At 48.1% G+C, this 22,919-nt stretch overlaps 1 pseudogene; it reads left to right on the forward strand.

Annotated features, from left to right (window-relative positions):
• Nucleotides 1-615: 615 nt before the first annotated feature.
• LOC142837862 (RNA-binding protein with serine-rich domain 1-like) lies at nt 616-19,809 on the forward strand (annotated as a pseudogene).
• The last annotated feature ends 3,110 nt before the right edge of the window (nt 19,810-22,919 follow it).

Consider the following 22,919-nt stretch of genomic DNA (forward strand, 5'->3'; position numbering starts at 1 on the left):
CTGTGTTCTGGATAGGGAAAGAGATGCTCAAAGAATTTAAAACTCAGCCGAGCTGATGCAGCTAAATGGGACTCCATTCCTGCTTCACTGGCTTCCTTGGTTGACACAATAGCCAATTGCATGAGCTTGCATTTGTCACCTGAATCTTTGGGACTCATCATGTCTCATATCTGTGCAAATTAAAATTAAATGTGGTGATTTTCACTGGCTTCTTCTCCTAAACACGTGCAACGAGAAAGAGAGAGAGAGAGAGAGAGAGAGAGAGAGAGAGAGAGAGAGAGAGAAAGAGAGGAGAAAAAAATCTCCCAGATGGGATTTTAGAATCTGATTTCTTCAGCCAATGATTTTTATAAATGTATCAGGCCCAACTTGCTTGGATAGCCAGATGCTAAAACTGTATTGCAGCAGTTTGGGCAGCTTCTGAGGAAGTGGGGCCGCTTCCTGTGCGCATATGTCAAGTTGTCTGTGGCTTTAGTCCTTCCACCCACCAAGGAACATCTGGCCAGAGTGGGTGCCTCAAGCAGCTGGGCCAAGTCCAGCCAGGTCAGCAGACAGAGCTCACAGAGCCCAGAGAGTGGGGGTGGGCGAGCGCTTGTGGGCACCTTGGTTTCCGAAATGAAAAAGCACCACGAGAAGTACCCACCAGCAGCCAAGACACACACGGCCCAGGATGCTGATGGACAAAAGGATGTGTTTAAAAAGAACTTAAATGTGAGGATGGAAAGACCAAGAGAGAAAAGGCAGAGGAAGGAAACCATAGCTGTACAGGAATAATCAAGGCCAATTACCTAGCACCAAGGGACACCACCCAGTACCTCTACATCCTTATTTTAGCCAGGTTGTACCTACTGATGGCTGAGGGCCTGAAGGGAAGCTTAACTAAACAATCGCTGTGAAAAATAAGAGAAATCATTGCTTCATGTGGATAAGCCATGAGGAAGCGAGGTTGGCAGCATCCACTGGGTCAGTGGAGACCACTCCTTCCTGTTCCACCTGGCAGCGCCATAGATTCAGACCAGAGTAGAGCCCTCTTCTTCTCCTTAGCCACCCCAGGCACCAACAATGCAAGAAGTTCAGGCAGCACGAGATCACGCGATGAACCTCCTGAAGCAACCCTGGTAGCCAGGGACAGATGAAAGGTTCTGTGATCAGTCCAGATGTGTTACGTGCCCACCTCCCAGCCTATCCCTTTGTCCAAGGGGCAGGTAAGGTTACGATGAGTCCACCTTTGACCGTTCCCTTATCCGTGGAGGGAGGAGATAGAAACTCTTTCACAGGGTGCTGGGCAGTGTGGAGTACGGAGTCCTTGACAGAAGTGGAGCTCTGTCTTGCTGCCCATATGCTGCCCTCATGGTCTCACAGTGGCTTCATCTATAGGACTCAGCTGGGAGCAACAGGCTGTCTTTACTGGGAGGTCATGTCAGAATCTCAAGGGGTGGGGCAGTTTTACAAAATATATTAAATTTATAAAATTCATTTCTTTGGCTTTGAACCATAGTATTTAATTCCTCTAGAAATTTCCAATAATATTGAGGAAGGACCCAGAATGTTTCCTTTTTAAAAGGTGGATGAATTAAAAATGTTGAGACACAGCGTTTAAGGGAAAGTTCTTCAACTCCCTCACCAGTGGGAGAATCCATTCCAATCTGGACCGAGTTTGACTTGGTCCCCTCAGGTATCTGTGGGATGAATGGAAGAAATGGTTCGGAATGTTCCCCGGAACATTCGGGGTGGAAGAGAAGGACAGGGAATGGGGGGAGAGAGAGGGAGACGGACCAAGGCTCTGTCGTGGGTCAGGCACACTGGATGCACGTCCTTTAAATGACCTTGTTTCATCTTTCGTGGTGTCTCAGAGAGGGACAGCCACATGGGCTATCTGTCACAGGTGCACCGGCCCTAAGATGGGTGTTTTGGCAACTCGCTTAGGCTCCTAGTCTGCCACGTGGCTAACACTGCATCTCGGTCTGCATCAGAGTACAGGGGGGATTGACAGGATGGTGCCCACAAGCTGAGGATGATGAAGACACTACTTCCTGTTCTGAAACCTTACTAGGATACAGGAGACCTCTTTCAACCCTGCATCTGCTAGCAGTCGGTCCAGCCGCAGCCTAGAAAACAACCAGCCTGTTTCCGCTTCCTGCCTAGGGGCTGCAGAAAACGGTGGGGTTGAGTGGAGGGCCGAGTGACCACAGGCAAATCACGATGACCAGAGCCACTTTACCCTCCCTGTGAAATGGAGGTGACATCTCGAACCTGCCTGGGGTTATGCTGAGGGACAGGGGAAGGTCTGTGCCAGGCTTCAGAGACAGCGCCTGAGGGGTACAGGCGATGCGAGGATCCGGGCAGCTCGTGTTACAGAGGGAGCTGAAACAGCTGCCAACTTATTTTTATTTTATTTATTTATTTATTTTTACTCTGAGCTTGGAGGCCTTGCTTTGCTCAGCTTACTGGATGGCAGCCAAGCTAAATTAACACTCTTATCTTCTGGCCCCTGCAGCTGGCAGCCCTCCCTGCAGGTCCTTCCAGCATTCTCCTTAGGCTCAGCCATGAGCTGCTGGGAAGCCATCCTGGGCCATCAAAGCCTGCTTCCGCCCAATGCTCCTCCGTCCTCTCATAGGTGAGACGTCTTGGGGTTTTGCTTTAGGGCCAGATGAGCTCATGCTTTTACACAGGAAAGGGAAGGTCACTGAGGTGGCCGAGCTCCTGACATAGTGGAAACCGGGCACAGACAATCAAAATGTTACTAGGTTTTGCCAGAGTGAACTCAGCTAAGGTGCTTTGGGCCTGTTAAGCAATCCAAACTGTGCCAGGGGATTCTGCCCCAGGGTTTTCTTAAACACTTTTCTGAAATTCTAAAGAGCCTGCCAAGCTCCTAGGAACGTGATTAAAATGCCAATTCCACCTGAGAAAGTCTGGAATGAGGCAGAGATCCAAAAGTCCCACTAAGGTTGCAGGGGACGCTCCTGACCTGGCTGGTAACACATTCCCGAGGAGCTGGGCTCTAGACGCCATCTCTCATACTTTAGTCTTGGCTGTTGTCACATGTCATCTTTTTGCTAATTTTTTTTTTCTGTTTTGTATTGATGAGACAGGCCCTCATGTAACTCAAGCGGGCTTTGAACTCACTATGTGGCCCAGGCTGGTTTCTAACGCACGATCTTCGTACCCTCAGCTTTTCAAATGCTGAGATCACAAATGTATAGCGCCATACCTGACTTTGTTTCGCTGCATACGTGCATTTATATGTGCATGCATGCATGAGTGCGTGTGTGTGTGCGTGCGCGCGTGCGTGTGTGTGTGTGCGCGTGTGTGTGTATGTGCGTGTGTGTGTGCGTGTGTGCGTGTGTGTGTGCGTGAGTGTGTGTGTGCATGTGTGTGTGCGTGTGTGCGCGTGTGTGTGTGTGTGCGTGTGTGCGTGTGTGTGTGCGTGCGTGTGTGTGTGTGTGTGTGTAGGCCACAGGTTGATGTTATTGTCCTCCTCTATCGCTCCTTCTCCTTGTTTCCCGAGATAGGGTCTCTTGTTGAACTTGGTACTCTCGGATGGACTGGATAGGCTGGCCAGGAAGCTCTGGAAATCTGTCTCCAGCCTCTGTCTCCCCAGTGCTCAGTTCACACAGCTACACCTGAGTTTTTTGACACGAGTACTGAAGATACAGACTCAGGTCCCCTAGCCTGTGTGGCAGGCACCTCATCCACAGCTGTCTCCCTAGCTTCCTGTTGAACTTTTATTTACCTTAAATTATCTTTCTCAAAACCTTTTATAATTTTTTTCACAATGAGCCACCTTTGACTTAGATGTGTGGATACTGCTATGAAATCAGAGCAGTGATGAGAGCTTTCTATTGTATTACACCTTAAGGTGAATGAATGCAGAAGCATTTAAATTGGAAATCTTAGATGTGATCATTTTTGTCTAGCACGGGTGTCGCCATGGGCTGAGATACATCACTCACAAGGGTTTGGGAGAAACCATAAAATCCAAACCTTGTGTTTGAACTCTTCTGTTCCAATGGCTGCTTTAGCTGCATGAGGTCTGCGATTACAGAGAGGCTTCGGGTTATTTGGGGACAATGGATTAAAAGTAAAGAGCACCTTCCCTCACCCCAGGCTTCTTGGGAACCGAGTATCCCATCCCATGCCAGGATTCTCCTCCGAAGCTCTATCCAAATGACATTTTTAGAGGGTGGCTACTATTTTGTGAAAACCCCGCAGAGACTAGCGACTCGTGAAAAAAAAAAATCTGAATTCCCTGCAGACTCCAAGGTGCTTGTTTACCAAGTAAAACATCCCTGGTGAGTCGGTTCATTTATAATTAAATGTAATAATAAGCCATTGTGGCTAAATTAATTTTGAGCTAATTACATGGGAACTCCATGTCCTGTATAGCTTCTGAAATAGAGTCAGTGTCAGGTACTGTGAAGCTTTCCAAGGCCAAAGCCTCCAGGGACGATTCCAGAAGGCCCATGAAGAAATACTATGTTAAAAGGCTGATATTCAGCACCCCTGTAGGCCGAAGACACTTGCATGACAACTTTGGGGTGCTCTGGAAGCTGAGTAGGGACGGCTTTCTGTGTATATACCTCCGGACACTCTGGGCCCGAGCAAGGTTTCCCGATGGAACCGGGCTGGCTCTGATGAAACCCAGGAAAGCCAGTGTTCTAGTCTCATGGGTTTCGGAATGGACCCTTCAGTACTGTGAACATCTGATGTGCCTGGGTATCTTCACACATAGGATCCCATTTCATGCCCCAGCAGAAATCCTCACGGACAAGGCAAGTGTAAGAAAGCTCAGCTCAGTTTGCACTTATACTCAGTGAGTGGCCATGCTCTCCTTCCCCAGAAATGATGGCCATGAAGAACCCCCTGCCCCATCCAGACAGACCTATAAGCGTCTCTGGTCCCACTGAGTGTCTTCTTTTGAGTTTAAGACTCTGCTGGTTCTCCACTCATACTGACCCTTCACACCTGAATGTGCGTGAATCTGGAGATTACTTGAACCCTCTGCTCTGCAATGGTGTGAATGAGGGGGACAAGGGAACCACTAATGTGAAAACCTCCAGAAAGGGAATCTGAGAGCACCAACTAACCCCTCTGGGATGACTTTATCCTTGGAAGAGAGGCTACCTTTCTCTTTCATCCTCTTATTAGCTAAGTGTGTCCTTTGGGTACTGCATTCATGATTTTGATATACTCAAGTAGTGAAACACCCTCCTTGTTCATCTGCAAATTTCTCTTGTGTTGTGTTTATGGTCTATTCAATCTTATATAGGGTGTGAGTGAACATTAGAACACTCTGGGTTATCATGCCATGAAAGGACAAACGGGAACCCCTCCATTATCAGAAACTGAGGTGGTGTGGGAAGTCCTTCTGTATATGTGCTGCTTTTATTAGTTAATAAAGAAGCTGCTTTTGGCCAATGGCTTAACAGAATATAACCAGACTGACACACACACACACACACACACATACACACATATGTGTATGTGTGTGTGTGTATATATGTGTATATATATATATATATATGGAGAGAGAGAGAGAGAGAGAGAGAGAGAGAGAGAGAGAGAGAGTAGGCAGAGTCATAGCCTCTGCTGGAGCTCACAGAAACTTTGCCCGTAGGCCACAACCTTGTGGTGATGCACAGATTAATGGAGATGGGTTAGTTTAGGATATAAGAGCTAGCTAGCAATACACTTAAGCTATTGGCCAAACAATATTGGAAATAATATAGTTTCTGTGTGATTATTTCTGGTCTAAGCGGCCGGGAACAAACAAGTGGCCTCTGCCAAAACTAAGGCACTAAAACTGTATGCCTTACCCCAAACCACCAACACCTGCCTGGGGGTGTTTGTAACCATCCCAGGCTAAAATACTTTCTTGGTTATGTGGCTGGTTTGGATTATTAAGGTGACCTTTGAAAGAATTCACAGAGCAGACCCTTCTCGGGACTTCAGAAACGATGCATTTTAATCTGAGTTGCTCTTCAGGACAAAGAGATTAGGTCGATGATACCGCCCCTGTGGTTCCCATTGACTTGTGACACTCTGGTCTCCTGAATGGTTTGCCCTTTCCAAGTGCCATGGGTTGTGTCTGAGGCAATAGCTGGCCACTGAGTGTGGGGAGTTTGGAGTTCCAGGGAGTGAATGCTGTGAGGTAATTTGCCTGTGTCAGGGCCTGGGGCACGTGACATTTGTGTTCCACGGTGGGATGTCATTTCCAGATGACTATCCTGGACATTTACCCGGCCTTCGCTTTGACCCTGTTTGTGTGTTAAATGCAATGGACACCTCTTTGAATGGCTCCTAACAATCACCCAAATTGTTGTGGCCGTTTGTTTCTAATCCAAGGAAGTCTGAGGCATTCATGAACAGGGTAACAGGAGATACGGAACTGTTTAAGATTCAGGAAAGGGCAGGAAGAGCCACCCAGCCAGGCTGACCGGAGCAACCCCAATGACAGGAAATCGTAAGTGCGGCGTGTGGAAATACTCGCTTCTCTTCCTGTCTGCTGTGTCTACTTTGACATCTGCTGGCTGGCACCCCCACCCCCAGCACACACACAGTACTAATTGCTTCCCTGGGGGACATGACTTTTAGGTGCAAAAGAGGCTAAAAGGTCTCAATGGGAGCTAACAGGGCGCTGGCTGCCTTCATGGTCCACCCGGGGCTCTTCCCTTCGCCAGCCCTTGCTTTCCCTACCTGTCTTTCCTGGTGCGACGGATGGCAGCTTGCCTGGCACTGACAGTCACATCTGAGAGTTGAGCTCCTTCTTGCTGCCTCTGGGTGTGAACTGAGTGTGGCAGAATCTAGTCTGTGTCGCTTTGCATCTGGAGAAATGGGAGGCAGGGTGGGAAGAGCAGCCGTCACTCAGCAGCTCCGTTGTTAGGCAGGAGGACTCACTGGTCTCAGTGCTGGAGGTAGGACTCCTCAGACTTACCCCAGCTGCTTCAATAGGCTCTTTCCTTGTGCTGCCTTTGACCCTGGTCATGCCTATGTTCTTCCTTCTTGTCCCTGAATCACTGCGATTGCATCAGGTCCCACTTGTCACTTTGAGTGGAGCATCCCAGAGAAGCTCCTTGGCAACCTCATCCCAAGCGTCTTATGGGAAAAGAGAACCCTTGCGATTACTTGATTTCTCAACATTTGAACCCTGTTCTTTGCTTGGAGAATCACCATGCTGCCGCCACCACTATCAGTGGTGCTGGTGCGGTGCTGGTGCGGTGCTGGTGCTGGAGCAAGTGTCTATGTGTGGCAGTCTTAGTGTGGAGTCAAAGCAACCATCCAAGATGTAGTATGCCCAGCAACACTTTCTTCTCCCAGAATGCCTTGCATCCAGGCTCAAACTTTAGCAACCGGCTCGGAAGGATATGGACGGTAGAATGGGCGGTAGTCGTGGCAGGGACAGTGCAGCCACCGGGCCCAGTTCTGGAGACAGAAGAAGCGGGAATGTTGAGTGGATGTACTGAAGTACCAGTTAGGCCAGGTCTAGGCTGTACTTGGATTCCTTGCTTGTGCTGTTGACCTCCATACGGTTCTCTCGGCTGCCTAGTGTCCTCTTGAAAGATTTCCTTTGCCATAATTAAGCCCAAATTGGTGTCTCTTGCTTGCTTTTCAGAACCGTTACAAGCAACACCTGTCTCCCCCTGCCTCAAAGTCCATCACAGTCCCTTCTCTTCATTGTTTTCTTTGTGGATCTCCAAGCTTCCTCTATACAAGGATAGGGAGAGAAATCCATCCGAATGCCTGAGGGGCTAGAAAAACTACAGAGTAATTATGATAGTCATCGATAACCCAATGTTTTGGCTTCTTTAATAAATAAGCGAAGCTAAAGGGTGTAAAGCTGGCCACAAGGGTGCAAGCCTCTTGGAGAAGCCCACACATACCCTAGAGCCATAGTGGAAGTAGCCACGCTGGCAGGAACTTCAGCAGATGGTCCTGGGTGGTCTCCTGAAATCTCTATCAACTCAGGGTGGCACAGCCAAGGTTTGCATAGCACCAAGGGAACACAGATGTGCTGGGAAGCCTTGATAATGGAGTAAGAGGACACAGTGGCACCTGCTTTGGCCTGGCTACCAGGCAGACCACAGACAAAGGTGCAGGGCTGTGGGCACCAGTGTCTGAGAGCCAATGAGCACCCAGTTCACGAGCTTTGGGCAAGGGGGCTGGAGGTTAAAATACACAAACACACACAGACAGAGAGACAGCGACACGGGTCATCCTTGAATTCCCCAAGAACGCCCCCTTTATTGTGTTCAGGGGCAGATTATATAGAGATAGCCACGCCCTAGCCAAACCCACCAGAAACCACTCTCCTGCCATCAGGAACTCCTGCAGGTCTCGTGCTCAGAGCAGCTGTAGGCACTCAGATAAGGGGATTACCTGAAATTCAGGATCTGGGGTCTCACTGCTCCCAACACTGAAGATCTCTGTCACAGTTACACCCGTTCCTCTCAGCCCAGAAGGCGTCCTACCTAAATGTGACATCTGGAAAGAAGGGGAGAAAAGAATAATAAAAAAAAAACCAGGCAGTGATTCCACTTTTATCCAGTATATTGGAAAAGAGTTAGTAGTAATGTAATGTGGATGGGGGGAGGGGGGGGTTGAAGCTTAGTTCGGTTCAATGGGGAAAATTTTTTTCAGTGAGTTACTCCCTTGAATGAATCAGCAAAATGTATGCCCTCTTTACCTCTTGGGATGGCCCGAGATTTGATATGGGCTAGGTTGGGAGGGGTGAAGATAAGAGGTTAGAAACCATCTCCCATTCAACTCAGCATCCCAGGGGTGGGGCTGGGGTAGTTAATGGGAGAGCACTTGTTTAGCATGCTCTCTCTAGGCCCAGCCCTCACCCCAATACCTACGGGCCCCCAATATACAATTTCAGCTGTCTGAACTTACAGCACATCTGTGTTCTCTTGCTGCTCTGCAAACATTGACTGTACCACCCTGGATTGATGGGGGCTCTAGGAAACCACCCAGGGCCGTGTGTGGTTAAATCTCTGAACTCACTGTCAAGGAAAGTCTCCACAAACTGGTATTGAAAAGTGATGTGTGCCCATTGGTCATATGGAAAAATCAAGATTTTTATTCTTGGAAATTCGCTTATTTCCTGGGCAGGAAAAAATGTTGCATTTAATTAAAACAAGGTGAGAAGAAAAAGAAACAAAACAAAGAGGAGGAATCAATACATTTCCATCTGCCTTTGCTACCTCAGACTCTGTCTTTGCAAGTTCAGGTTTAAAGGTTGTTGAGTGCCTATTAAGAGTATCCCCAAAAGATTAGCATTCTGGGGCTACCAGGCTGGACCTGAAATCCACCCCCATGCCCCTTCCATGCATCCTGTCCATCTTTTTCCTGGGCCCTTTAGCTTTGTGTTATTTCAGAAGCATCTCTTTCGGACAAGCATGAACAAATGGCCCCGTTTAACCTCTTGTTTTCACGACAGCTTTGGATTCCACAATAGCCAGGATCACATCTGCCCTGTATGCATTTGTTGCTTTCTGTACTGTGACTCGGAGCACAGACACTCCTTTTCCTGTCACAAGCCAGAGGTAGGGAATTTGAGATATTCCCTGAGCAGTCAGTCTCAAAGCCAGGAAGCCCCACGATCTCTATTACTTTAGGTGTCCGTCCTTGTGTTGTGTGGTTGCAGCTCCCAGTGGGCAGCCCACCCCACCCCGACAGTTCCATGCCAGTTATCTCCTCATTTAGAGGGCTTATTAGCTTCCATCAAGATTTCAAAGGGAAGGGGCTGGAGAGATGGCTCAGTGGGCAAGAGCCTTATGGTCCTTCCTGAGGACTAGATTTTGTTTTCCAGCATCCATGTGGAGATCCCTGTGGAGATCTTGAACTCTCTGATGCACATACAAACATGCAGGCAAAATGCTCATATACAGATAAAATAAATATCTAAAACAAGCAAACAAACCATGCATATAAAAATTTTAAGATGTCTAAGGAAAGAAGAATATAATTTTTCAGAGGGGAGTAAGTTCTTACCTGGGGATTAACACCTTGAGTTGTATTAATGACCTTTCTCCTTTTCATCCCCCCCCCCTTACTCGTTGTTTTGTCCCATTCACCCCCTCTCCATTGCCACCATCTGTGAGCAATGGCTGGAATGAAGGAGGCGCTGAAGCCATAAGAATATTCTGTTGCTAATGGAACAAGCCCGTGGAGGGCAGAACTGAAAGCAAGCCTTTAAGCACGAGGTATCGGCCCTAAAGTGATTCTGGCCTTAAAGTAGATTTCCCTCAAATCTGAAAATCTTGAAGGGTGGGCATGGAGCTGTTACTTCACACCACCGTCTAGGAAAGGGTGCACAGCCCAGCGTAGTAAACTCCGTAGGAGAGGACCAGCCTTCCTTGTGCTGGCATGGGGGATGGGTAAGAGAGAAGAGACATTCTCGATGGAGGAGATTGTGAGAGAAAGACACTCTACAAAGCGGGCAGAGAGAGTGTGCGAACATTCTAGGTGTGGACATTTCAGATGCCGAGGAAGGACCTGAAAGTGTCTTCAGTTCCCGTTTAGAAGTCCACGCAAGTTCTCACCTTGCCAAGGCATCCACCTGCAGGCCGAGTGATTTCAAGAAATAGTGGTATGGCACATTTAGCTAGAGAGTAAATCTGAGATACAGGGGGCCCATTCCCCTGGGTGGGGTGGGTGTGGGGCTCTCAGTGAGATTTACAGTTTCCTGTGTGGGCAGGTGGTAGAGAGCTGGTGGGGGGCTGGTGCTGAGATGGCTGAGGGAGAAGACTGAGGGGGCTAGTAGGAGACAGGGTTACCCTGGGATGTAAGAGACCATCATGGGACCCCACAGGGTGATCTCTGGATACCGCCCAACCATGCTTAGTGGAAACCCCAGGACAATGGGGAAGCCTGGAGTGGGGGTTTGTTCTGCTGGAGTGGAACCCACTTCCTGGCCATGCTGTGGGGCAGGAAAACTGCTCTGAAAGGGGCTCTACCACCTTGGTCAACTCAATTAAACCCTGATTGCCCGAGCAAGGACACCAAGGGGATGAAAGGTTTTAAATGAGAGACAATTTACTTAGAAGCCATAACATTCATTTCTTTTATCTGTTCATTTGTTTAGTTTTTTTTTTTATTTTAATTTCAGTAGAACTAGAACTTCATGAGTTTGATTAAATACAATTTAGAGTTTCAGCCATTTGGGTCACCACGCAGCTGAAACCTAGTACACCACCCAAGCGGATATGATATAAAGTGGCCGTGAGTCAGCTTCAGGGACAGTGGTAGCAGGATCAGTGACTGTCATTTTACTTTCAAAAGCCTTGGGAGGGGGCATTTTCTTCAGCAGGTAGTCATGGTGTGTGTCCTTAATCCTGTAAATAAGCCCTTACTGGTGCTTCTGTAAGCAACCCTAGTTAAATCGCTTCACCCCCTGCCCCCACCAAAAGAAATCAAGAAAGTCAAAGGAAACTAGTTGGGAATTAATTGGTAGGGGATCCATGGGAGGGACCCAAGAGAAGAGAACGAAGTGTCAATATGATCAAAATACACTATCTAGATGCAAGAACATGTCCTAGTGAAACTCACCATTAGATATAATTAAAACTCTAAATCAATAAGCGAGAACCTCCCTCTGGTGGGTCTACAATATATAAAAACTGTTACAGCAAAAATAAGAACAGCCTTAATTTTTTTTTTTTAATGGATGAAGGAACTCCATTGGCATTTCACAAAGATGACGCACAAACTGGCCAAAAAGCACATGACAATTGTGCACGGTATCTATAGTCATTAGAGAATTGGAATCTAAAGGGGTGATAAAACACAGCTCACACATATCACAGTGAATGCTGACCAGTGTGCGGGAACGGCTGAGAAGTCAAGGAGGATAAGACATGCGGGTTCATTGTAAAGAGTCACGGAACAGCTCCTTTCAGGGGTCAGCTCATAGAAACCACATCACACCACCCTCTGTCTCTCAGTGACCAGCCTTCAGGATCAGAAGTTGTGTGTGTGTGTGTGTGTGTGTGTGTGTGTGTGTGTGTGTGTGTGTATACAAGAGCATCATAGCATAAAAATACATAAATAAATAATTAATTGTTTAAAAATGTAAAGGCTGTAGAGATAGATCAGTGAGAAAAAGCAGTGGCCACGCAAACCCAGTGATATGGATTCCGTCCCTGAATCCCATGCTGGAAGGTGAGAACTGAATCTCAGAAGTTGTCTTCTGCCTGTCAAATGCAGACCATGGTGTCCCCAGGTGTGCATATTTGCATGTGGGGGTATAAGTACACATGCTAATAATAGATAAAATTTAAAAATAAGAAAAAGCGTACTTAAAGCATCATACTCAGACACTGGGAACAGTCTGGCCTGCTTAGTTTTTTTTTTTTTTCCTTTGTCAACTTGATACAAGCGAGTCATTTGAGAAGAGGAACCTCAAGTGAGAAAATGCCCCCTCCAGACTGGCCTGTGGGCAAGCCTGTGGGGCCTTCTCATGGTTGAGGATTGGCGGAGGAGGGCTCAGCTCACTGTGGGTAGTGCAAGCGGGTGGTCCAGAGTGCTATGAGAACCCAGGCTGAGCAAGTCATGGAAAAAACCAGTAAGCAGCCCTCCTCCATGGTCTCTGCGTCTGTTCCTGCCTCCAGGTTCCTGCCTTGAATACTCTCTCTGACTTCCTTCAGTGATGGAGACCTGACAACTGCAAGCTGAGAGAAACCCTTCCTTCCCCACGTTGCTTTGGGCCATGGTTCTATTATCACGGTAATAGAAACCCTAACGCACACCCAGAGGCTTGGAATCAAACAAGAACGGAAAGTGGTTTGCCTGTCCCGTGGAATGTTGCTCAGCGTTCCCAAGACTCGCCATTATATCCACCACATGGAGGGAATCTCTAAAACAATGCTGAGTAAAGAGGCCAGATGCAAAAAAAAAAACAAAAAAAAAACACATAGACTGTACGATCCCACTTCTATAAATCCAGAACAAGCAAAAGGAAGCCATGCTGATAGAAGTTCAAAAGTAGTTGGTGTATGAGGGAATGTTCCAGAATTAATATATGCTGTACCTTGTTTCCAGTGATGATTACACAAGCACATGCAATTGGCCCACCCCATCTAATGAAACGCTGCTGATCTGTGCATTTTATTGTAAATAAATTATGCTAATCTTTTTTTTTAAAGTTAGAGGTTTGGCTTAATTTCTTGTAGTAGGCATCTCCATTGCAGCCTTCAGGAAGGCCTCAACCCTCCGCTCCATTCCTCTGCCCGCCCCTTGCACACCCTTGTCTTCCCTGCCATGATCTCTAACTGCTCTAGAGTCATCTCCGCTTCTAAACCTCAGCACACTCTAAATCATAGTGTGTGTGTGCGTGTTTCTCAGCAAAATATGGATGTTTTGAAACCACTTTCCCCTCTAAAGGCCTCCTCCTTCCTCGTTAGCTCCTTGCTTGGCCATTTCATAAATAATGCAGTTCCCTCTCTTGTCTCAGTTACAAATGCAGCGCTGTCTCTCTCTCTCTCTCTCTCTCTCTCTCTCTCTCTCTCTCTCTCTCTCTCTCTCTCTCTCTCTCTCTCTCCAGTCCATCTTCCTCTTTCCAGTGACCTCTTGGTTTCTCACCTCTTGTTTAGCAATCACCCTTGCCTTCACTTGACTAAGAGTTCACCCGACCCAAAGGACACTCTACTCCAGGCTTAGCACATTTTTTGAGGTGTGTTACTCTCTTCTAAGTTTCTTTTGCCAAAGCCAGGTGGCTGCTGGGCTCCCTGCTCCAGCCTGACGTCTGTATGGGAAGTCCCTTTGTGTAAGTGGTCTCCTAGGAGATACCAGGGCCTATGCACACACCCTGCAGCCAGGACAATACATCCAACATCCGTTTCTAAATCACAATGGTTTTGAACCCTTCCTTGCTGTATTGGAAGCTTCCCAAAAGTCATACTCTCCAAATACTTCCTAACACCACACTGACCAGACAAGGAGCGGGCCCCGGTCAGCAAAGCTGGAAGTCTATAAACCCAAGCCTCCAGTTCTGCAGATGAGTTCTCAGTGAGGTTGGGGCCTTCCTGTCCTTCCTCCAGATTGCTCTTCTTAACGTCATTTGGGAAGCAGAGAGCATCCTTGCCCAATCCATTCAGCTCTGTGCTCGGGTTATCCCCTAAGGGCATCAAAGGCTGTCCTGGAGTCCAACTCAGGTCCTTGAAGATCACTTATTCTCTGGGCTGCTTCCAGCTGTTAACGGCATCAGGGAGGCCCACTCCTGAGAGACGCCAGCTCTAAAAAGGCCAGTGGGTAAAGCCCTGACAACTGGGGTCAGAGGTCAGGCTGATGACTAATAGATAGGGTCCCCAGAACCAGTCCTATAAGTTGACACATTTTCTCGGATACACACAGTGTATTAGCCCACATGGGCTAATAGTAAAAGAATGAGCAGGGCAGAGGTTCATTAGGAAATAATACCATGAAGGGGGGGGGGCTCATGAGTTATTGACTATTGATGGCTATTGGAGGAGAGATAGTTTTCTTTAAGCAAGTAGCCCTGGTAGATCAATCACACCTCAGGGGATGGCCTCGCACTCCTGCTTATATAGGGCCCAACAAATTATAAAAAAAATTAATTAAATTGTATTTTAATAATGAGGACGAAAGTTGGAATGGGGGTAAGAAAATGGGGGTGGACCTGGAAAGAATTAGTGGGGAGGAATAGGAGGTGAATATGGTAAAACATCACTTGTATACATGAAAAGTGATGCCAGGAGGTGCCACGATGGATGTCCTCATAGGGGCAGCAGCAACAGCTTCTTGGTAGACAAAGGACCCCTGGGGAAGAGGGAAGTTATTTTTTCATAGAAGAATATAGGCCACATATAGGATGAGGCATACTGGGAATGGAGGTGCTGTCTCCCAGGCCCAGCCATGAGTCCAGGGCAGTTTCATTGATCTGGGGAAGCAAATTCTTCATGGTCTATGGGCAGGGAAGCCTGTGGCGACTACATCTGTGGTCCAACATAGTAAAGTGGATGCTGTGGTGGGGGATCATTCCTAGGCTGACAGCATCCTAACCCATCCCTCCTCTGACCCTTTGTCTGTTTAGTCCCAACCCCCAAACCTGTCTGTGGGGTTAAAGCCTGGAATACAGCCTGACGCTGCCTAGGTTCACTCATGTTGACAGGTTGCTTTGGCCAGCCTCTATCTCAAGAACTGCTGGCCTTGGGCTACCCCTCCCTCTGGGGCCAGTATCAGGTGTCACAGGAGAATCATGCAGTGATACCAGAGGTAGGATGGAAACAAAGTGGGTTGATGAGAGAGGAGGCTGGGAAGACAGGCAGAGAGACCCAGAAGGCATGCCCTTCTTCCTTAAAGATGGTGAAGGCATGTCCATGGTTGCTTATGGGAACTGGCAGCTGACAGTGGGCAGTCGTGATGGCCCTGCCTCACTCTCAGGCTCTTTGAGGCTCCACCCACTTTCATTTCTGCTCTCTTTGTCCCGCTCCCTGACTCGTGAACAGTCTCCGGCTAAAATTCCTGCAGATTCAGCACAGTGGGACTATCCTCCTGTCTCCGTACTTCTCCTCTCCACATTCTCACAGTCAACCTCTTCCTTGGTGTTCTGGGGTAGCTTAGAAAGCCCTCCATGAATTGCCTCTACTAGAAAGGCCCACTTCGTAGCTTAAGTACACTAATCCCAGAACTGAGTTCAGCACTAAACCTTCAATTCTGGTATTATAAAAGGGATTGCCCGCAGATAAAAGCCGATGTTTGTATCCTACGCCTTAATTTGTATGTTGAGATCCCAGCGACTATGGTGAAGGTATTTAATCTAAACTTCAGGAAGTGTCTCAGTTTCTCTTTCTCTTGCTTTGATAAACACCATGATCAAAATGACTTGGGGAGAAAAGGGGCTATTTGGCTTGCATGTCCCGGTAATACTCCATCACTGGGGGAAGTCAGGGCAGGACCACAGGCAGAAACCTGGAGGCAGGAACTGATGCCAAGGATGCCAAGGTCATGGTGGAATGCTATTTACTAGCTTACTCCTCATACTTTGCTCAGCTATCTTTCTTAAACCACCCAAGGGCCACACCCTTAGGTTTGGCATATACCCCCTTGTAGGCTAAGCCATTCCATACAAATAATTATCAAGAAAATGTCCCTATAACAGTCTGATGAAGGCATTTTTTTTTCAACTCCTTTCCACATGGCTCTAACTTACATGAAGTTGGCAAAATCTTAAACAGAACAGGAGGTGACTGGGCCATGAGGGTTAAGCCCACATGTTAACACAGGCCCTGTGGGCTGCCTTACCCCTTGTCTACCATGTGGTTACACAGTGAGACATTGGTGGCGTGTGGATTCTGGGGCCCACAGGGGGTTAAGATGAAAGAGTTAGAGTGCCTAGCTTATGTACCTCTACCACTGGGGGCGGCGGATAGGCACCTCAGTAGATTGGGAATCCAGAATGCAAGGTGCTTAACTTGTACCCCACCATCCAAAGAAGGCCAGTGTGTGATGGCCTATGGAGTATCCAGCCCCTTTCTCAGATGGGTACCTGGGCACTGCTCTATGTCTCTATGGAGAGACACCATTTCTTCAAAGACTCTGCGTTTGCCCACAGCCGTCAAACTTATAGCTACAGTGTGACCTGCCCTCCTAGTCTGGCAAGTCAAAGCAGGATTCTTTAGCAAGCGAAGTTTAGTAGGAATTAAGGAAGGTTACATTTTCTGCACATCCGAGTCTTAGGAGTTTTATACTCACTACCAATACCTAGGCCTAAGAGATTTCGTCTCGTCTCATTCTCCTGTGGGAGTCAATGCCAGCAAGATTTCCTTGGCTCCTGGAGCTGTTTGCTTCAGATCTAGGTGGGGCCCAGAAGGAGTAGTCACAACTCTGGAGGAAACTCCTTCGGATTTCTTCCCTGGGCATGGAGCCACACGCACATGTAGTCACTGCTGACAGGCCCGCCCAGGGCCTTGGAGAGCCATTCACCTCCAGACTGCTTCCCGATGTCCGCTCCCTCTGCCCCCTCTCCTTTACCCAACTTACCCACTTTTTCCTGCTCCAGGAAAAATATGTGGACATTACACACTCCTCCAGTCACCAGTAACAGGGGACAGAAGATGAGGGCGAGTCTGTGGTTGCCTAGGTGACCTCAGAGCAGTTCAGTCACGTAGTCAGCCCCTGGGGGGGCTTGGACTGGGTGTCAGCTGCCAATCTGAGGAAACTAGCCCCTGCAGCACCTGGGTACTGTGCCAGGGATTTGAGAGCTCAGAGCATCTATGGGCTTCACATCTGTGTTCCCAATACTCTGCCCGTGGCCAACTGGGGCTTTTGGAAGGCAGGGCCGGGTATGGCTAGTGTGAGTCCTCATATCGTGTTCTTTCTTGCTGTCCTTCCTTCTCGAGTGTCTCTCTACTTCCCTTCAGACTTCAGCGATATTGCTTAGGCAAGGAGTACTGATTACACATAATTCAACAGACAGAAATTAAGTCAGAGATGGATTCTTCTTCACTCACATCCTCCCAGAAATCTCAAGCACAAACATGCTCCTGGACCCTGTGACACTTCTGCTGGCCCCTCTCTTTTTTTTCTCCTTCAAAGCAGAAAGGACAAAATGGCAAGAACAAAATGGTGACTCTGCTTCACCAAGTCCTTCTCTCCTGCAGTCCATGCTCTCTTCCATGCCTCTGCCTCCGAGTGCTGGGATTAAAGGCATGTGCCACCACCGTCCAGCAAATGTGTCCCTTCTTAAACTGCCAGCAATATGGAGCCCTCCTCTCAGGGTCTTCTTGTCAGTCATTTGACCACCACAACAAGTAACTTATATATGTCTTTAAAAGTTTACCCCCTTTAAAGTATGGCATTAGAGGCGTATGGGTTGCCTTGGTCCGTAGAGTGATTTCTAGCAAGTGTGGGACACGGGGTTTGATCTTGAAGACTGTATATATCAGTGTGCTGTATGCATCTGTGGTCTTGGCACTTGGGAGGCGGACAAAAGGATCAGAAGTCCAAGAGCATCCTTGGCTACATCCTGAATTTGAGGCCAGCCTAGAATCCCTGAGAATATGGGGGAGGGAGGAGAGAGAAAGACTGACTATTATTAGAGAGGCCTTGGCCCCTGCAACTGTAGCTTCAAGTACGCACGTCAGGCAAGCGTGCCTACTCTAATTAGCTCCATCTTTTAAATTCTTGAAACAGTTAAGTCCATACAAGAATTTTCTTTCCTTCCCTAGAGATCAAATCTGTGCCTTCATCAACATATAAGAGGTTGGAGATGCTCATCTCTGGTCCACTTTGAAGTTTTGGGTGAGGCATGTAGATTCTCACCCGGCAAGGGTTATGCAGTGTCTGGGCCTGTCTGGATCCTTGGAGACACCGCCTACCCCTTCTGTGTCTCGTTCTCTTACCCATGAGGTAGCTTTTACAGTGTCATTCTAGAGAGTGACTTGAATGTTTATGGGAACAACCACTGCTAGTTGGACTGACTTAGATGATTCCTGTGTGGGGGGCACTGTTCTAACTAATTTAATCTTTGCATCTGCTCAGGAAGTAAGTTCTATTCTATCCATGTGTACAGAGGAGCAAGCTTAAGGCCAGGGAAAGACACACAGGGTGTTTTCAAAGCCACATGACACATAGGTGGCAGAAGTGGGGTCCTAACTCAGGCAGATTTCAGGGAGCTCCTGCTATGTTAGCTGGCTCAGGCAGAGAGGCAGCCATGGGAACCAGCCTCAACTGCCTGCAAGGGCTACATAGAACACAATCGTGACCTCAGTACATCAGACACCCCAATATTTCAGGAGAATTTGGCCATCTGGATGTTTATTTAACATTCCCAAATTTAAAATGTCAAACCTTTTCAAACTTTCTGTGAGGAAAACACAAAACAACCTAGCACTATCTCCAGGCCATCTCCAGCTCAGGGGTGGTCTGTCCATGACATTCTGGTGAAGGCCAAGGAAGGCTGGTTTAATCTCAACCAGTGTTCCAGGGGTTGTGGCTGCCTGGAGAACAAGGTTGAGAAGACTTCAGAGTCTGGCCTCTGAGAAAGACTGTGGCAATCCATTGGCAATGTCTGCTATGGGTATAGCCTGGGAGAATTATAGCCCCTATGCCATGAGTTTGCCTCAACAGGTTAGATACTATGCTGGAGAACCAGCGGTCAGTCCCACCCTGATGGCACAGCCCTTCAGGTCTGAGACAGCCAGAGGAGGTAGAAGCCTCGGGAAGATGTCTCCACTCAGCTCAGCCTCCAGCTGGGTTCCAGCTCCAGCACAGGCTCCAGCAGTGCTCCAGCACATCCCGAAGCTGCAGATCTAGCTGTTCCTCTGGCTCCCTGGGCCCTTCTCAGCAAGGCCTGACAACAGACGGCGTTCAGGCTCCAAATCTAAACCACCTGAAAGAGAGAAAAGGAGAGGAAAGGGCAGGGCCTTTCACCTGAACCCACCAAAGTGCGCCCTGGGAGGCTCGCCAGGAATGTGATCAAGGCTCATACCATGAAAATGCTTTCGGGAAGATAAAAATGATTGGCATGCCTGTAGAAAAGATGTATCCACATCTCTCCAAAGGCTGTGCATATGTGGAATTTGAGAACCCAGATGAAGTGGAGAAGTTACCCGAAACACATGGATGGAGGGCAATTGATGGTCAAGGGAACATGGTTACTGCTTTGTTGCCCCCCCCAACCACCATCTCCACCACTCCCCTCCATCACTCCCCCCCCCACCTCCACCACTCCCTTGGCGATTCAATCCACCCAGCAGACCGCTTCTACTGCTTCCCATGTGGCGCAGGTCACCCACACATATGATAAGGAGGTCTCGTTCCCCAATGCTCCCGCACCCCCATGCATAAGAGATCTCCATCTCCCGATTTCCCTGCAGTGCAAGAGCCCCTCCAGTTCCAGCTCCTCCCCACAAGCGGGGACATTGATGCGTACCTCTGTAACTTATGTTCCCCGGGCTCAGTTTTGTCCTTTCTCTAGCCAAAATGAGGAGGATCTGGTGGGAAGGATCCCTTCCTGGGGCAGGCTTTGAAGAGAGCAGTGGAGATATTTCCTCTGCAGGAGGAGTCTGGCTGCAGAGATACTGTTGACTCAGGAATGTGCCCTGTAGTTTTCTGGCTAGAAAGTTCACCCCTTCCAGTTCTCGAGAGTCTGGCTGGTAGCAGAGCCAGCTGGGACAAGCAAGGCTCCATACGGCAGCGTGGGCAGCACGCCGTTTTCCACAGATGACCTAGGACCAGTCAGGCAACCTAGCCGTGCCCTTGCGGCTGCTGTGCCACATCTGCGGAAAGCGGACCAAACTGCTGTGCTGTTAGACCTGACCACGTCCCCTACTGAGTCCCTCTTCAGCTTCTAGGGTTAAACCCTTTTGAAGGGTTCCTCTGCCCCATAAAGGGTTGTCTTTCCCTATCCCCACATCTCCGTCTCTCTCTGAAATTGGTGAGACAGTTCTACAGGGTCCTCGTGGAACCTACCCCCACCCCCACTATCATCTGCCATCCAGGGTGATGTTGCAGGTTAACCTTGGCATTTAGTCTCTGCCTCTTTCTGCTTTTTATTGTGCAGTCAGTACTATAAACTTTGATTTGCATTTTGTAACTCGGTAGCGTTTTTTAGATGAGGTGTGCGCCCGCACTTGTGTAAAGTGAAAGGATTGTGCTGATTCAGCCTAGGATTAGAATGCAAAACAAAATCCCGTTTATCTAGACTCTGATTAAGTAAGTGCCCCTGCTCCAGCTCTCCTCCCACCCAGTGCGCCTTCGGATTCAACAGCTTTTCAGTGTGCTTGACAGGTTCCCGGTGCCAAGTACGCCACACGTTTGACCATTTCAGCTTCGTCTAAGCAGGAATGAGAAGTTCTGTAATCTCCAGTGCTGCCGCAGGAAGCCCGCTCTACCCCGGGACCTTTTATGGCTCACCAAGGTTTCAGTGGTGCCTGGCGAAGTGCCATTATACAGAGCACATTACTTGGCAAAAGTTCTTCCCCAAGGTGCCTGCTGCCCTGCCCTGCTTTAGTTTCTACGAGGGCCTTGAATCTCCACCAGAGTCTCGTTTTTCTCCATTGGGAAATTCTCAATCCCCTTTCTGGGGCAACAATCTTGTGTGATTTGAGCACACCCTTCAGTCTCTCTCCTTGTCCTAATTTTCTTCAAAATGTATTTTCCCCAACGAAGTCCGTCTTGCCTTGAACCTTTCTCACATCAGCTACAGGAAACTGAGCTCGAAGACAGGAGGGTTTCAGTGAAGCCACACAGAGGCCACTCTTGACACACTTCAGACATCGTGGTGGTCCCACCCACCGACTGATATCTTCCCTTTCTGCAGCCCTGCTTGCTGAATCCTGCGAGCGCTTCATCTGATCCCCAACTTTCCCGGGATGTGAAACGGATTTTCTTAGCCTCACAGTGAGTTCTCTGAGAACATGCCTTCTTGTGCTTCTTCATTCCCTCATTTTGCAGATTGTTCCTGGGCCCAGGGATGCAGCCCAGGGTAGAACAGTATCTATGCTCTTGGTGTCTACCCCTCCTTTTGAATATGCAGCAGGGACCCTTCATAAACACTCTGGTTCTATGCTAGGCCTGGTCCACTCATGGAACTCACCCCAGCTTGCTCTGGGTCCATGCAGTTGGAAGTTGCCTTTTCTAGCTGTGTTGATATATGCTCTAGGGAGAGACCACAGTCACCAGGCCTAGGCATTGCCCTGGATCCTGAGCTAGGCCCTTTCTTCCTCTACGTAAGTGTTTGTGAGTAGGGAGTGAGATGAGACACCTTAGCATGATCAAGTGTTTCCCAGCTTCATGTATAACCATACTCAGGAAGAAATGTTGAAGATTCTCCATCTACCCCTTGCAAACTTTCCTTACTGCTCCGATTCTTCCAAAAGTCTCCTCTCCTTACAAATGAGATGTAAAATACAGACCCATGACTCCAACTTTTGACTTGGGATTTTCAAAATCGTTTTTTAAAACATAGAAGAGGCCGGGCGATGGTGGCGCACGCCTTTAATCCCAGCACTCGGGAGGCAGAGGCAGGCGGATCTCTGTGAGTTCGAGACCAGCCTGGTCTACAAGAGCGAGTTCCAGGACAGGCTCCAAAGCCACAGAGAAACCCTGTCTCGAAAAACCAAAAAAAAAAAAAAAAAAACCAAAAAAAAAACATAGAAGAGAAAAATAATCTTAGGAACCCTGGCTTTTTCTGTAAAAAAAAAAATAATGTTACTTTTTGAGAGAGAAAAGAAAAAAAAGATTTACTGGATTTCAGAGAGAAACTAAGTAAGTTGGAGCATGAAGTTTATTTTCCAAAGAAACTAAAAGAGAAACCGGGCGATGGTGGTGCGCGCCTTTAGTCCCAGTACTCGGGAGGCAGAAGCAGGTGAATCTCTGTGAGTATGAGGCCAGCGTGATCTGTGACAGCAAGGGCTACACAGAAAAACCCCTCTCTCAAAAAAACCCCAAAATAGAAAGGGTGGGAGGAGAAAAGTGTACCATGTGGACAGACCCAGCCTACCGAGGCTCAGGAGAAGAGATGGCTGCTATTCTCTGTCCTGCCAAGATGGGTCAGGTTCTTAGGAAAAGAAGGAACCCTGTAGATAAAATTTGGGAAACCTAAAGGTGGAGAGAATTTTCAACAGATGCCTGACAGCAATTGAAAAGAGACCTGGGTGCGAGTTACATCAAACGATGGAGCCTTGTCAATCTCCTATAATCCTGTAGACACTGGGAGTGGAGCCCACACCACCTGCTCAGCAGACACAGTCACCAGTGGCCAGACGGGCTGTGCAACTACATGAGGATTCGCTCAGTCCCATAGACACTGACAGTAGCAAGTTCTGTGGTCTCAACAAATGTCGGTTGAAATGTATGTTGGTAGCTAAGGCTGAAAACATCATATATCTCAATGGAGACCAGAACTGAATGATTGTTATAGTCGGGATAGGATAGGCTCTGCTGCAGTAACAAAT

Source organism: Microtus pennsylvanicus, chromosome 18 (genome assembly GCF_037038515.1).
Source record: "Microtus pennsylvanicus isolate mMicPen1 chromosome 18, mMicPen1.hap1, whole genome shotgun sequence".
Taxonomy (NCBI): domain Eukaryota; kingdom Metazoa; phylum Chordata; class Mammalia; order Rodentia; family Cricetidae; genus Microtus; species Microtus pennsylvanicus.